We start from the raw sequence: 15629 nt of genomic DNA on the forward strand, positions 1-15629 counted from the left end.
TTCCTTTATGTTTCTGATATAAGTGAGGAATAACTCCAAGGAAATCCTTGTGTAAAACCAGAATGGATCAGGCTAGATTCAGGCCCTGTAATTTTATGCAGTGAAGAGTTATTTGAAATTGTAATCTTCCAAATAAAAATGTCAGCATTCAAAATCAATTATCATATGTTTAATCTAATATGTCCATTGTTAATTTTAAAGATATTGCCTTGGAGGCCAACATTTGTCATCCCATTGTTATCATTCTGTGACTGCTGAAGAGTGTTTTTATAGGAAGCGGTATTATTAGTGACATCTACAATTCTGTCTACAAACTGACATTTTGTATAATGCAGGGTGAATTTGAAATGCAAATCATTGAGCTATGGAAGATAATAATAAGAGCAGCAATAATAGTAATAATAAATACACATTCTAGATCATGAAAAAAATTAAATGTGTACACCTGTCAGGAACCAAAAATACATTCAGCATTGTCAGTGCATTTCTTCCAATTATCCACTGCAGTAACCTAGTTAAAATCAGCAGGCCAAACAGTTTTGCCAGATGCATTTAGCTTCAAGTCACATTAAGAAAAATGTGCAGTACTAAAGGGACACTGGGGAATCCATTATATTTTCTGCTTCCCTGAAGAGGACAGAAGTAATAGATAAATCTAACTTGGGGGGGGCGGGGAGAGAAAGGAAGAGGAAGGTTGAAAGAACATCCTGATTTAAAGCCCATTTAAGTCAATAGAAGTATTTCCATTGACCTCACTGGGCTTTTGATCAAGCAGTGAGGCCCTAGTTTAGCAAGATGCTTTTGCTTCTACCTAACTATAAGCGCATAAGTAAGGTACACTGAAATCAATGACACCGCTCATGCTCAAAGTTACGGGACTTCATAAGTATCGTGCTGGATCAGAGGCTAAATACTCATTCTTGCTCAGGGCTAACCAACCTTGTATCTATACTGCAAGTGCACTAACCCAGGGCTTGGACCCAGGGTCCCATGGTCCTGTAGGTCTGGAGGGTCTGAGCTTAATGCAAAGTGGGACCCAGCATTCAAGACCTATTCTTTTGCAATGTAACTGCAGTCCCACTTGTCTCAGGTCCCAGGAGTTATCCAAAAGTATTCCACAATTCCATGGGATAACTTCCTTAGTCCTCTTTATCCCAACAATCTGCAATTCACTCTGTTGAAAACAGAAGTCTCCCCATCTCCTTGGCAAATAAGAGTAGCCTGGGTCAGCTTTAATCCATTCTGTTCTGATCACCAATCTGCAAGTAGAGTATTAGAGAACCTCCTGGGTTTGCAATAGGGAGTAAACTGATCAAGCCTTTTGTAATAGTGATTTGCTTCCTGGTAACGTGTATGGCAGGCAGTAAAATGTGCTCAATTTGTACAGAGTTCCTAGAGCTAGAGCAGCCATATTTCAGGTGGAGTGCTAGGAACTCTTTGATTTAGTTACTTTGAGTCAGGTTTGCACCCTGCAGTGTAGAGGCCAGAGCTCTTGGTTTGATCATGGGTGAGAAACTTCTTGATCTAGAGTTAAGCGTCTACACTTATTTTAAGCTAAGGTCCCTAACATGAGCCAGCTCACATGAGTCCCACTAAGTCCAGGCTTGTATCATGGTGTTGACATACCCAGACAGCCTGGACTTCAATCAGTTCCAGCTTGAGCACACAATGCAGTGCTCCAGAGGCAATTTAAAGGATTGGGAGCCCTGGTACTCTCTAGTCCAGTACCCTTGGGACCTGACCGGTGCCAAATCAGAGAATTTGCTTGACTGTAGTAAAAAAAAAAAAAAAAAAAAAAAAAATCCTATTTCTAGTGATAGTCTAAGTATTTAAGTCTTAAATGTACTAAGTCTTCATATGTTTTATGTTCTGCCAAACCATTCTGAAATACAAATAGATTTAGATTATTATGGTTGTCTTGTTCTTAGTTCTGAAGTAGATACTGTAATATAGTATAGTAAAAGAATGTACTGCTGTTTTAAAATTCTCTGTCTACCTTTGTTATGAGTGAGAGAGTAAGGAATGTATGGGAGATAAGTGTGAAGGTCACCATCGGACAAGATGCTGGGAGAGGACCTAACAACTGATGAGAGGCTCCAGAGATTACTGCATATCAGGAGGGCAGATTGAAAGAGGCAAACATTTATCAATTAGGACAAGATAGTCATGATCAAAACCAGCTTAGCATGGCAGAACAAAGACAATAAGGAGCAAGAGAGACAACCTGAGATAAACATCCATCAGAAAAACAGCATGACGAAGTAAAAAACTTACTGATCCCAATGAAGAAAAACTGCTATAATAAGGAGCTGCTTTGCCATACTTTTGCTGATATATCCCTGCCATGATTAGAGCAGTCTGGACTGATTGAACTCCTGCTCCTTTGTCCATGATCAATTTGGGTTGGCCACAGACCATAGACTGGTAAATATAACATTGATTGGTGGGACACTGTGTGTGTGCGTGCAAATGTCTGTCTGTCTGCTTATGTCAACATATGCTAACTGTTTTGCCATTATATTCCACCATAAATGCAGGATATTGTCTTTTCTCCTATAAAGAGCCCATGTGCTTCTTATAAGTATCAGAGGATCATGGGAGGTCAATGTAGCCCAGCATCATTATCAACATTTCCACTGCTTAGAAGACATTGAGTAAATTAGAGATAAATAACAGCACTGAACACAGTCTGGATTGGTGGCTGTAAGCAAACTTTATGGGACCACAGGAAATTTGGCCATACCCATGATAACTGGATGTGCAATTAACTAAAATCATGCTGGACCACAGATGTTGCTAGACCACAGAGTGCCAGATTACAGAGGTTCAACCTGTATTTGCTCAACCTAGAAAAAAAAATAAGATTTATTTTCAAATATCTGAGAATACTACAATCAAATATGACTGATCAATCACAGTTAATGCATGTGATTAACTTAAGAATTAATCACAGTTTTAATCACACAAACAATAGACTACCTATTGAAATTTATTAAATCTTTTTGGATGTCTTTCTATATTTTAAATATATTGATTTTCCATTACAATACAAAACACAAAGGCTGCGTCTACACTGGCATGATTTTGCGCAAATACTTTTAACAGTCATCACAAATTGTCTGTGTCTTCAACAAATAAGATATAGATACAAGTACAATTTAATCAAGATGTTTGAAATATAATATTACACATTATAATAGGCTAGTTATATTACAACATTTTTGAGCTAATCAAAGAAATTCACAGGAGGTTTATTCTTCTATCACTCAAAGACAAGCTAAATATCAGGGGCCATGTCTATATTACAGATAAGATCAAAGCAGCTGCAGTTGATTTTCCAGGGTTCAAATTAGCGGGTCTAGTGAAGATACACTAATTCGAACTGAGAGGGTGCTCCCATCAATGCCCATTGTCCTGCTTCTATAAGGAATAAGCAAAGTCGAAGGGAGAGTGTTCTCCCTTTCACTTCCTGCAGCGTGGACGGTTCCAAAATTCAAGTTAAGATACTTTGACTTAGCTACCCAAGTAATGTAGCTGAAGTTGCATATTTTAATTTGAAATTATCCCCTAATGTAGACTACGCCAGGAAGATAGTCTTCATTTGCCATAAAATCATGTTTATTACATCTTAGAGTGTCTTGTCTGGATCAGGATACCTCACTCTTATATACATACTAGTTTGAGACAAATGTAACCCTTAGCTCAAGAAAACAAACCATATAAAATGTTCATGTTTTTAAAAATAGCTCTGTCATGAAAAGGTATGTAAGGTTGGGTTATCAAAGCAATAAGACTTCTTATAAAGCTGGCTTGTTCACCCTCCAAAGAACAATTTCGAAATAAACTTTCACAGACAATTCTAGAAATATCTTCCTGGAAGTGTATTTTATAACTCTAAAATCATAATTTCAGAAAAGCCATAATTTCAGGAAAAACATTTGGTTGGAGATGTTTTATACCTTTGTTCATTTCCAATGCTGAAATAGCAAATCATTTTGAATGGCATATTTGCAGGTATTTGACTGAATGCAGAGTATCTAATGTAACTTCCTAACATTTTTCCTATGTAAATGCTTTATGTACCAGTGATGCTTTCCTGAGGTGTATAGCAATGTTCCCTCTAAGATTTTCCATCCATGAGCAAAATGAATTTTGTCTTTTGTACCAATAATGAGGTCATGTGTGCTCATTTGGATGTGTCCTACCGTGGCACCCAAGTTATTAACAAATAGCAAACAATTTATATTTATATTATATATATATATATAAAAAAAAGGAAGAAAGAGTACAAAAACAAGGGGTAAATAAAGAGTCCATCTCCACCAAAATATGCTAACATATGTAATTCACCAAAACAAGCTAATTTTGACAATTATATATCTGCCTCCCCTATATTAAAGAGTACTGTAAGCTTTCCTGTGCTTCTGTGTTTTGCTCATTGTCGAGGGGCAAACCCACTTGACAGTCCAGCAGTCCCCAAAGTTTGGGTCAGTGCCCCCTTTTTTCAAGGCAAACACAGTCTGTGGACTCAATTAATAGCTAATGTCCTTCTATCAGGGTCTATACGGCCAACAGGCCTAGTTCAAAGCACAGTTCCCTCTATCAGGATATATACAATCTGGAGAATTAGCACAAAACACAGTTCCCTCTATCAAGGTCACTATGGCCTAGAGGCCTAGTCCAAAGGGAAGCCTCCCAAACTGCCAGGGAGCTGGGTTGTTTTTTTTCCTGGGGGGAGGGGAGGAGGAAGACCCGGGCCCTCCCATTCCACCAGGTCCCAGCCTGTTGGCAGTGGAGGATTCCTCTGCCTGCTCGGTGGGGATGCCGGCCAAAGAGCGCTGAGCTCCCAGAGGCCAATCCTCCACCTGGGCCACTTCCTACCGCTCCCAACATGCTGCTCTGCTCTTGGGGCATTGCTCAACGACTCAAACCCTCCTGGCCGGCCTCCCTGGCCAGGACTGTTGCAGCAGATGAAGCTGCTCTGGCGCTTGGGCCTACGTCCTTCCCCTCTGGCGGTCAGCTCCAACTAGTAGCCTCCTGGGTTTTTATACCCTGTTTCCCCTGGGAACATTCCCAGTAGGGCTGAAAAGGCCCCACCCCCACAGCCAGCTGGTTAGCATAATTAAAAGTTACCCGATTACCAATAAATTAATTGACCAACCTTATCTCTAATTAACTGAACTCATGGGAACCTACTTGCCAGCCCCTAGGTAAGGTGGAGGTGTGGGACTGTAAGCAGAAGGGATGGGGCAGGCAGCACCAGTACTGATTTACACAGCCTGGGGTTCCAGCAGCTGCTACTGCTGCAGTAGCAGCAGCAGCGGCTGGGAGCCCCAGCCCTTTTGAACTGCCGGGCTCCAGGGCATTTTTCTCCTTTGACTGTCAGTAGGTGAACTTTTACGTGAATAGAAATATTTTGAAAAGCACTCAAGATATTTAGAAAAATTAATTCCATGGCCGCTTAATGTGGTTTATGCCCCCACATTTTTGTTCTTTTAAAAATTTCCCCCTGAAATGTTCCATCCATGTGTGAAATCTGGAGTGAACCAGGTAAGTTTCACAGGGAGGGGTCAAATCAACGAACAATAAGAGTGATATCATGTCAGTGTCTGACTAAACAACTCATTTTACCATAGTAATACTTCCCCATTGTTAATTGCTTTCCCTTTGATTTCTAATTTAGTTTTATGGGGTCTTGAAGCAAAAGACCAGTCAAGCCAGAGCCTGGTATAAAGACAATGTTCAAAATAAACACAAGTAATGACCCAGTAAAATGACAAGCACGTGATACAAAATAATCAAACTCTGACTCAATACCAAACAGAAAGGAAGAAATTGAAAACAAAAATCTTAAAGGAAAAGAGTCTGGAGGAATCTGCACACCAACAGCTAATGTCACTGATATTTATGAACTACCAGACTACGGAAATAGCCATTAAAAACATTTTTGTGCCTCTGCAGATGATACTTTCAAAAATTGCCAGGACCCAAAGGGCCCAAATTAGACCCGGGATGAACACGCTGATCCTTCTGGGCACAAAATAATTGCTTTCTAGAAGACCACCTCCCACCATTCTATACTCTCCCCTCCCTTACTTCTATGCACAAATATTCCATATATAGATATAGTGAAATCTCCAGATTACATATCAAGTTCTATTGACAATTTCCCCCACCTCTGAGATAAGGCTTAAGTATATGAATAAGTCCTAGATGATTATGCACCTTCCTACAAATCGAAGGCATGGAAACATACTGGCTGCATCTAGACTGGCATGATTTTGTGCAAAGGCACATGCCAGTATAGACGCTCTCTTGCGCAAATATTTTTAATGGAAAAAACTTTCAGTTAAAAGTATTTGCACAAAATCATGCCAGTCTAAATGCAGCCACTTACTTTAGCAGGAGCATCCACATGCCACCCATGATGCAGCCCTGCACCGGAGCAGCTACTGTCCACCTACCCCAGCCTGGGATGCTGAGCAGCCACCCACCACTGCCTGACATGCAGCTCCAGTTCTGGCACCAGCTGGGGCTGCCGCTACTGCCCGACATGTCCAACACACAGCTCTGGTTTTGACCCTGGCAATGGCTGGGGCCGCCAGAGCAGCTGTAGCCCACCATGAAGCCCACAGCTCCAGCCCTGGGAAAGGGCTGAAGCTAGGTCCAGGGCTGCCTGGTGACTGCCCTGCTGCTCCTGGGACTGGGCAGCTGCCTACCACTGAGCAGCTGAGTAGCCTCTGCAAGGCTCTTCTGAGAAGGTGGGCGGGAGGCAAATTTTTGGTGTGCACCCACACATGCATGCACCGTAGTTGGAATCCTGGTGTATAGTACTTTACGTCACATTGCTACCTATCTGCCTCAGCAAAAGAGAGATTTGCTGGTACTAAGCTAAGGGTCTAATCCCTGCCATCCCAGTTATTTAACCGGCCAGTCAAACTGCTTAGAATTCTCCCAGCCCCCACTTTCCTTTGCAAACCCTCACTTGTTGCTCTTCAGTTCCTAAAGTCCTCTGCAGTATCCAGCTCTTGTCACTGGACACTCAGAGAAATTACAAAGAATGCTAACTCCAGAAAGACAGTGTACACATGAGCCAGTTGGCTCAGCACGCTTTACTGTAATATATTACTCTGAAGTGAACTCACAGTAAAACCAGGACTAAATTTATTATGAAAGAACGTATATTTAAGTGATAGAAAGTTAAAAAACAAAAAATTGTCATAAATAAAATAAAAGTATAAGCTTATTTCAAACGGCTAACATTTTTAACAGGCTACAATTCTTGTCTAAGGTGGTTATTTTATCTGAAGCTTCTTCTCAAACTCACAGGGCCTCCCTGGAGCAGGATCCAGCTTTCATGGATCCAAAGAGCACTGATCTCTTTGTTCCCTTAGTGATAGATAACAAAATACCTTGTTTTTATAGTTCCCCAAAACTCATTATTTTGACCCTGAAGAAAAGACACCCCCCCTCCCATGGTCTTGGTTTTTAAATGGTGATTTCACATCCTCCCAGTGGAGCTACAACTAGACTACAAGCCTTTTTCAAAAGAGAGCATCTAGACAGCAACCACTTTTCGAAAAAGTGAGCCGCTTTTTTGAAGAGAGCACCGAGGCAGTCTGGATGCTCTCTTTTGAAAAAGCCGTGTTTGCATTCAAGAACGCCTTTTTTTGAAAGAGCACTTTCAAAAAAATGTGTTCATCCACGTAAAATGAGGTTTACTGTGGTCGAAAAAGCCACCGGGTTCTTTCGATTTAATTTCAAAAGAACGCGGCAGCAGTCTGGATGCAGGGGAATTTTGAAAAAAAGGCCACTTTTTTCGAAAAAACCCTGTAATCTAAACACACCCTCAGACTGTCTTTTCCTATTGACTTGCTTGCAAATTGAGTTTTTTTTTGTTGGTTTCACAATGCTTAATTTATATTACAGGCAGAAAGATACCTATCTTCCCTTGTGTGTGGAAGAAAGCCTATTTCTCCCATGTTTGGTTACATATTTTGAATCATAATATCAGTGAGTATCCTTAATTCCTCATGCATTGTTAATATACACATTTCACAATGAGACTAATGACCAGGATATTACCAGTTTCAATTAAATATTTTACAAGGCAATCTTTACAGATAAATACTTTAGGTCTAGTAAAGTCAGACCTAGTTAGAAGTCAGAGTAGTGAACTATCAGTAAGCATCTCTATCACAGTACCTGCATGTAATCTAATGTTTTTGTTCAACTATTTACTAATTTAAGAAGCCATTCAATCTTAGAATATTTATATTAATGGAGATTTAATTAGTGACAGTGCTCAAACAACTTCCTTACAAATATTAGGAAGCAAGAAGAAAACAGTTTTAAGAACTAAAAGTTTTAAGTTTAAACTTAATTTAGCTATTCTAAAGTTTAACTGTGAAGAATGGAAGGGTTCAGATCTCTTGAAAACAGAGTTTCTAGTTTGCTGTAACTCTAAATAGAGTTGATGAATATCTAAGAAAAATGAACTACATTAAAAAAAAGAGTTACAAATCTAAACTTAAAGATGTTCTGAGACTCTCCCACCATAAAGACAAAAGAACTGTAACTGCCAAGAAAAAATTACAACCCTCATGCATACATGCATCACCAAATTATATACTCAAGAGATAGAGGCCTGTAAGGACAACCTCTGAAAGTACTTAGCCAATGAAAGGGTAACAAATCAACTTGGAGTCTAACCTAGTCTGAAAGTGACTTGCCTATAATTGCATGAGACTGGGAAATAGAATGGTATCAAACTGTGACGTAGGCACCTTATCTCACACACACACACACACACACACACACACACCCACCCACCCCCTTTGCTATTCGGCTTAAACAGCAAGCATGCCCCCAAGTCATCCTGTCCACCTGTACAAGCAAGTCACTGCAGAGAGCTAGGAAGAACAGAGAGGATTCAAGAGCTTGGTCTACACTTGGACCTTATGGTCCCTAGTACAGTATCATACAGTCAAATGTCTAAGTGATATGTCCTCACTACCAAGCATGTTGCATCACCCTTAGGGGCCACTGATATCAGTTCCTGTATTCCTGCTTTTCACCAGGAGTAACGCTATTCCACACCTTGCATGGATAAACTGACACTAATGTAGATGCAGCGTTGCTGGAAATTCAGTGCTATTGTTCTCCGGGAAGCCTCCCGCAGCTGTCCATTCCAATCGCTTTGGCCATAGCTTCTGCCTCTACTGCTCTCCCATTGGGCTCTAAAAGCACTGGAAACAGTAGATTGACCTGTCCCATGTGGCCAGCATTGCCAGTGAGCAGCACACCACAGCAAATGAGATGAGTTCCAATGTTCCATTGGACATTCCGATGGCTACGAGTATTTCTGCTCCTACAGCCTCCACTTCCCAGAGACCTTCAGTGTACATTAACAAATGAAGGTTAGACTTCATACAATATATCTCCTGTAATATCTGCCCTTGTAACATTTCTTTACAGTGGGGCTGACTGCCAGCTTGGTACGTCTTCCCACTCCTACAGTATCTGCCTGGCGCAGATCTGCAGGTGAAAGAGGACAAGGGAAGAGATGATCCATGAACAGATGGACTGCATACACTCCCTCATGCAGGAGATTTGGGCCAAGCACCAGGACCAGACTGAGGAGCGACAGGAGAGGATAGCCACCAAGGAGCATTTCTCGAGGCAGTACGAGACAATGTTTTCCTCCCTGACTGCTGTCATGGAGCATGTTGTGACTTGCCTTGAACAGGCCACCTCCCAGAACCCCACCCACTCCAATGACACTCCTGGTCCTTCTCCTCCTGCCCTGTGGCTTCCACCCTCCCAAGGTCCCCAGGGGCCACAGGACACACAGTGGGAACTCAAGGTGAAACTGAGCCTCCAGGCCCTTGGGAGGCAGCAGGCAGTCCCACTCCTGTTCCAGAGCCCCTTCCCCCCCCCCCCTTCTAGTTCCCAGTTCTGTCCTTTCCCAGTATTTTCCCCCAGATAAACACTCCTGTTAATTGAACAACAGATTCTTTATTGCTTGAACTGCAAGGGTGTGGTGAGTGCAGGATTAAAGGGAAATTCAGGGAATGAAGGGGCAACTTGTGGAGAGCCACAGGGAAGAGTCTCAAACGGGTGTCCTGGCCTTGCATAAAAAAAGTGTCCTTCAAAGCCACACTGCCCCTTTCTGGTGCTGCTGTCCAGCTGCTCAAACTTTCTGGTTAGGCATTCTGCCTTAGCCCCCAACCATGCCAGAAAAGTATCCTCCTTGTTCTCGCACGGGTTATGAAGCATACAATGGGCTAACACCACAAAGAGGATGTTACATTCACTGAGGTCCAACCGAGTGAGGAGATTCCCCTTTAAATGTCCACATGAACATTCCACCACTATTCTGCACCTGCTCAGCCTGTTATTGAACTCCTCCTTGCTGGGGTCCAGGCTGTCCATGTAGGGTTTCATGAGCCACAGAAGCAAGGGTTTGATTGAGTTGCCAAGTATCATAGTTGGCATTTCCAGCTCTCCACCTCTGATTGTCTGGTCTGGGAAGAAAGTGCCTGTGTGCATCTTTTGGAAGAGGCAGGAGTTCCTAAAGATGTATGTGTCATGCACCTTTCCCAACCATCCCACGTTGATGTTGATGAAGAGATGCTTGTGAGCCACGAGTGCCTGCAGCACCATGGAGAAGTACCCCTGTGGTTGATGTACTCTGAGGCACAGTGGTCAGGGACCAGGATAGGGATGTGTGTTCTAGCTATGTTCCCACCGCACTTAAGGAAGCTCATGGCAGAAAAGCCCTCCACTATGGTGTTCATGTTCCCCAGAATCATGACACTTGTAAGCTAGTCAGCTCTGGGAGGGACGCCTCCCCTTCAGGGTCAGTGGGTGGCCACTATGACCAGTTGAGTCTCTGAGGGGAATTAGTAGTGGCCAAATAATCAGTCCGGAGTCCCCTGCTCTTACCTCAGGGCAGGGTGATAAAACAATAATAAAAGAGGCCTGGGTTTGGGCAGGCCAGCAAATGACAGTCAGAGGCCCGGCCTTAGTTCAGGGCAGGCAGCCAAGTTTATAGTTTAGAAAGGCCCAGCTCTAGTTCTGGGTGGGGCTATAAGCCTTCAGTTTACCAGCCCAACCTTTGGTCTGGGCGGGGCCACAGGTAAACAGTTTGTAGCCTGGCTTTGGTTCAGGGCAAGGCAACAAGCAAATAGTTCAGAGCCCGGCCTTTAGTCAGGGCAGGGTGGCAGGCAACAGTTTCTAAAGGCCCAGCCCTTGGTCAGGGCGGAGCGGCAGGCACACATTTTGTCAAGACCCATCCCTAGCTCAGTGCGGTGCAGCAGGGAGGCAGTTTGTAAGCCCAGCCTTTGGTCAGGGCAGGGCAGCAGTAAACAGTTTAAACAAATTACACAATTAGGGTCTCCTTGCTCAGGAAGGGTGCAGGCAGCTTGCCCGCAATGGCAGAGAGGGGGAGACTACCACCCAAGCAGTGGGTGGCAGGGGAGCACAGGCCTGCCCACTCCACTGCACCCTGTCCCAGGGCCCTAGAAGCAGCAGTATAGTGTGCTACCGGATCACTGAGGGCTCCAGCCCGAAACATGCTAACCCAGACAGTAATGTGTCTGTGCTATTTCTTGGACCACTTCCCTTCTCCCCCTCAGCACGTACCTGGATGTCCAGTAGGTTTGTCAGGGAGTCAAAGGAGTCCAGGTCCAGCTGCCACTCCTCAGCAGCTTGCAGGGTCTCTGGAAAGTCCGGTATGGTCAGCAGTCCTTCCAGGTCGCTGTTCAGCAGGGGGCCCGGTGGCCCACACCAGTTCTCCACCTCTCTGGGCCTACGCTCATCTCCTCAGTGTTCAGGGGAGACTTCTGGCTTCTTCAATGGCCAGGCCCTCACTGGCCTTGCTAGCAGGCTTTTTGTCTCACTGACCCCGCCCCTTAGCTTCCAGCCAGGTAGATCATTAAGGCCAGGTGCAGCCCTCGGAGGCTCTGGGAGGGGCGCCTCTCCTCTGGGGTCAGTGGGTGGCCACCAAAGCAGAATGTTATTGATGGCCTTAGATACTTGTATGAGAACAACCATGACTGTAGATTTCCCCATCCTGAACTGTATCTCTGTATCACAATACAGTCCCACCAGTTTGAGCTTCTCTCCCAACACCAGAACTGGTGTCCTGAGGATTGATTGGCAGCTGCACTGTCATGAGCACCAGGGCTTGCCTGAGCAGAGCCTCCGTGCTATGCCGAGCTTCCTCCTCGTCCAGCTGTATTTCTTCTGTCTTTCAAAGTGTATCAGATATATCTGTTCTTGTTTGAAGATCTCAAAAATTAGTAGGAGACTGACTGAACATTGGAGATTTCAGCATAAGTTTCACCCATGCAACAATCAGAAACAGACCTATGTGGTATACACTTCTTGAGGGCAAATCTGGGAAATCTGCCCATAGCCAGATATTACCATGGAAAGTAAAGAGTGAATTCCAGAGTACAATTTGTTGGAACAAACAAGAACTTTGTGCTGAAATGATCCTGATATGCCTGGGCTTTACACACATATAACACAATTTATGACCCCATTCAGGAAAGCAGCCCTACCCAGAACAGAACTTAAGTGGAACACATGGACAGTTTCCTTATGAGAAGAGATAGCTCAGTGATTTGTACAGTGGCCTGCTAAACGTAAGGTTGTGAGTTCAATCCTTGTGGTGGCTGATTTGGGGTAAAAATTTGTCAGCGATGGTACTTGTTCCTGCTGTAAAGGGAGGGAATTAGTCTTGATGACCTTTTAAGGCCCCTTACAGTTCTAGGAGATTATGATCCTTCTTTAATTTTTTAGCTTACAGTAGGCCACTAGTACTATTTTTAACAAAGATGTTATTTAATGTGTATCAATGTTGGTAGCAGAGCAAGTTAAACCATAAGAGGCATGACTTGGTTATAGTTTTTTCTTTCTTAAATTATATGATGTCCTAAAACATTTGGACTTCAGTAAAGAACAATGAGCAAAAGAGAACATATCTTCCTTTCAAACACACATGCTAATGACTCCAGTTATTTGTCTATTCATCTTAGAGAGGCAAATACTGAATATCAAACAATTTAGAAATGAAAAGAACAGGGTGGAACAATCAGTCATGATTTTGATCTATATTCTTTAGCTGAGAAAAAGACTGTCAGTGCAACTTATCATTTGAGTATAATTTAGCATTTCCTCCTTTTCCACCTCCTCCATCCAGCCAAATTCCTTTCAAATGCATAAAACATAGGTGTTATCTGAGAGCATGTTCTGTGCTGTTACATATGCTGCAAAAATGAGAAAGGTAAATTCCCTATGTCTTATTTCTACCATTCACCCTAAACCAGTTGGTTAAGGCTCTGCTGGTAAGAGCTAGAAGAGGACCTAGATCAAAACATCCTCAGGCTTTGGGCTCAAGATCCAACTTTAGAGACAAACTTTATGGCTTGAACTTACCTGTATAAAAGTCTGCAACTAAACCGAAGAAGCAAATCCTTATGATCTTTGGGACAGATCTGGAGTCATGATTTAGTAGCCCATTCCTATTTAGCAAAGTATTTAAGCAAATACTTAACTTTAAGCATGTTCTCAAGTCCCATTTATTTCATTTACAGTGATTTGATGAATCACGGCCATACAGAACAGGACTGGATTGAAGCATGTGCCCCAAATGTTTTGCTGAAATGGATTCTTGATACAGATCAAGATCCAGACCTTGCTAGTAGGATACAAACCTACTAAAAATGCAGGTTATAAACAGAACCAATATTTTCAGGAATGTTCTTTTTTTAAAAAACAAAAACCCTGAAGTTAGAACACAAGGGGCAATGGCAAGTTAGGTGTGTGTGGGGCGGGGGGACAATTAAAATGAAATTTTATATAGAAGATCATTTTGCGTAGAAGCTGATCATACATCCTGAATTGGAATTTCCTGATATTCATCATCCATGGCATCTTCAGCCCTATGTCACTTTATGGAAGTTCTGTAATAATTTTTAAGGAAAAATATTTATATACAGGCTCAAAGTGGTGCCTCCTCACTAACATTAGTAGAAGTAGGATCTCAAGCAGCTTCTTTATATTGATAATAATCCTATTGGCCAGCTGATTCATTCAGCATGGCACTTAAACACATGTTTAACCTTATACTCAGGAGTCCATGGACATGTGTAAGTGTCTTGCTGAACTGGGCCATTATTGTAAAATGGCAGGGTCAGTACTTGACACTCAAGCCACTAACCTTCTGAATGGCCAGTCCTGAAGCATAATGAACAAACAACCCAAGTCAGATGGGAGCCAGTCATATTAGAACAATTTTTTCCCAAGTTTAAACATAATTCGCAAAACTGGATTGAAAGGGATTTAAAAATCGGCAATAGTTTTAGTTTTTCTAGTTGTAACCATAAAATACAGTCCTCAGTTAAAGGGTTCCTACAAGATAATTTTCCACCACGCCAACAATGGATATTAGCTTAGGAACAGAGAAATCAATTATTCCTTTTTATATCTTCATGTAACCCTTATTTATGGAGACATGGAGGATGTAGTCTAGAATATATAAGTGTTTTGAAAACAAGGAATATGGGACTACTAGTCTGAATACAGATAATTATTACCATGTGTGACAGACTGAGGGCAGTTAGCTACAATAGTATGGTGGAGGGTACACATACACATATGAGGTTTAATTTTTATATATATTTGTATTGTATTTAAAAAATGTGGTAAGCCGCCTTGAATATTTTAAATAGAGAGGCAGGGTAAAATAAATATTTTAAACAAATAAATAAATAAATACCAGGAACTGGGTGAATGCTTTTCTGTTCCTGGAATAAACTGCCAGCAGGGACTGCTGCCACATAATGAAGGCAGGCAGGCACCTGAGGTTAATTAAGAGCTTCTCTGAAGCAGCAGGCTAATCAGGCACCTGCAACCAATTAAGGCATACTGAGTTACTTTAAAAAGTTTTCTCTCAGGTAAAGGAAAGGGAAGAGTGAAAGACTGAGAGGAGGAAGTGTGGTGCTGAGAAAGGAAAGAGTATGCTGAAGCAGGAAAGATTCATTCAGATACTAGGGAGAAGATACTAAAGGAGTGTTTGGGGAAGTGGACCAGAGAAAAGGCTGCTGTATTGGGGCTAGAGGCAGTTGTCACTACCTAGGGTCCCTAGACTGGAACCCAGAGTAGTGGACAGACCCAGGTTCCTCCCCAGCAGGGGCAGACTGGCCCGGCGGGATACCGGGAATTTCCTGGTGGGATGTCATGTCTGCATGCCATTGCCCCTCACTCCAAATGGCTCTGCGTCTGTGCTGTATGCAGCACACAAAGCCTGACCCGCTGCCTGTGCCACATGCCGGACATGATTCAGGGGTGACATCATGGGGAGGGCCATTCTCAACCCATTTCCCGGGCCTATGTTGATTGCCAATATGCTCCTGCTCCCGAGTTCCTCCCACACCACTAAAAAATCTAAAAGGATTATGGAGAAATTTCACCCCAATCCTTTAACATTGCCAATTCTGAGAATGGCTCAGAAAGCTGTGAGTCTGGCCTCTAGAAAAGATAAGAGGCAGTGTGGAGGGACATGGCGAGCCTTTGAGGTATATTATAACCGCCTAGAAGCTCAAGACCCACAAGGCATG

The 15629-nt window shown here is 42.8% G+C and overlaps 2 protein-coding genes across 2 annotated transcripts in view; both read left to right on the forward strand.

The window, feature by feature from the left end:
• Positions 1-15629, forward strand: part of TMA16 (translation machinery associated 16 homolog) — a 156399-nt gene that overhangs the window by 1245 nt on the left and 139525 nt on the right. The window lies entirely within an intron of this gene.
• The window catches only part of NPY5R (neuropeptide Y receptor Y5), a 39003-nt gene continuing 35877 nt past the window's right edge, over positions 12504-15629 (forward strand). The window contains exon 1 of the mRNA XM_075930146.1: positions 12504-12653. The gene's annotated coding sequence lies outside the window, so the exon portion shown is untranslated. The remainder of the gene's footprint in view (positions 12654-15629) is intronic.

This window comes from Pelodiscus sinensis, chromosome 5 (assembly GCF_049634645.1).
Source record: "Pelodiscus sinensis isolate JC-2024 chromosome 5, ASM4963464v1, whole genome shotgun sequence".
NCBI lineage: Eukaryota > Metazoa > Chordata > Testudines > Trionychidae > Pelodiscus > Pelodiscus sinensis.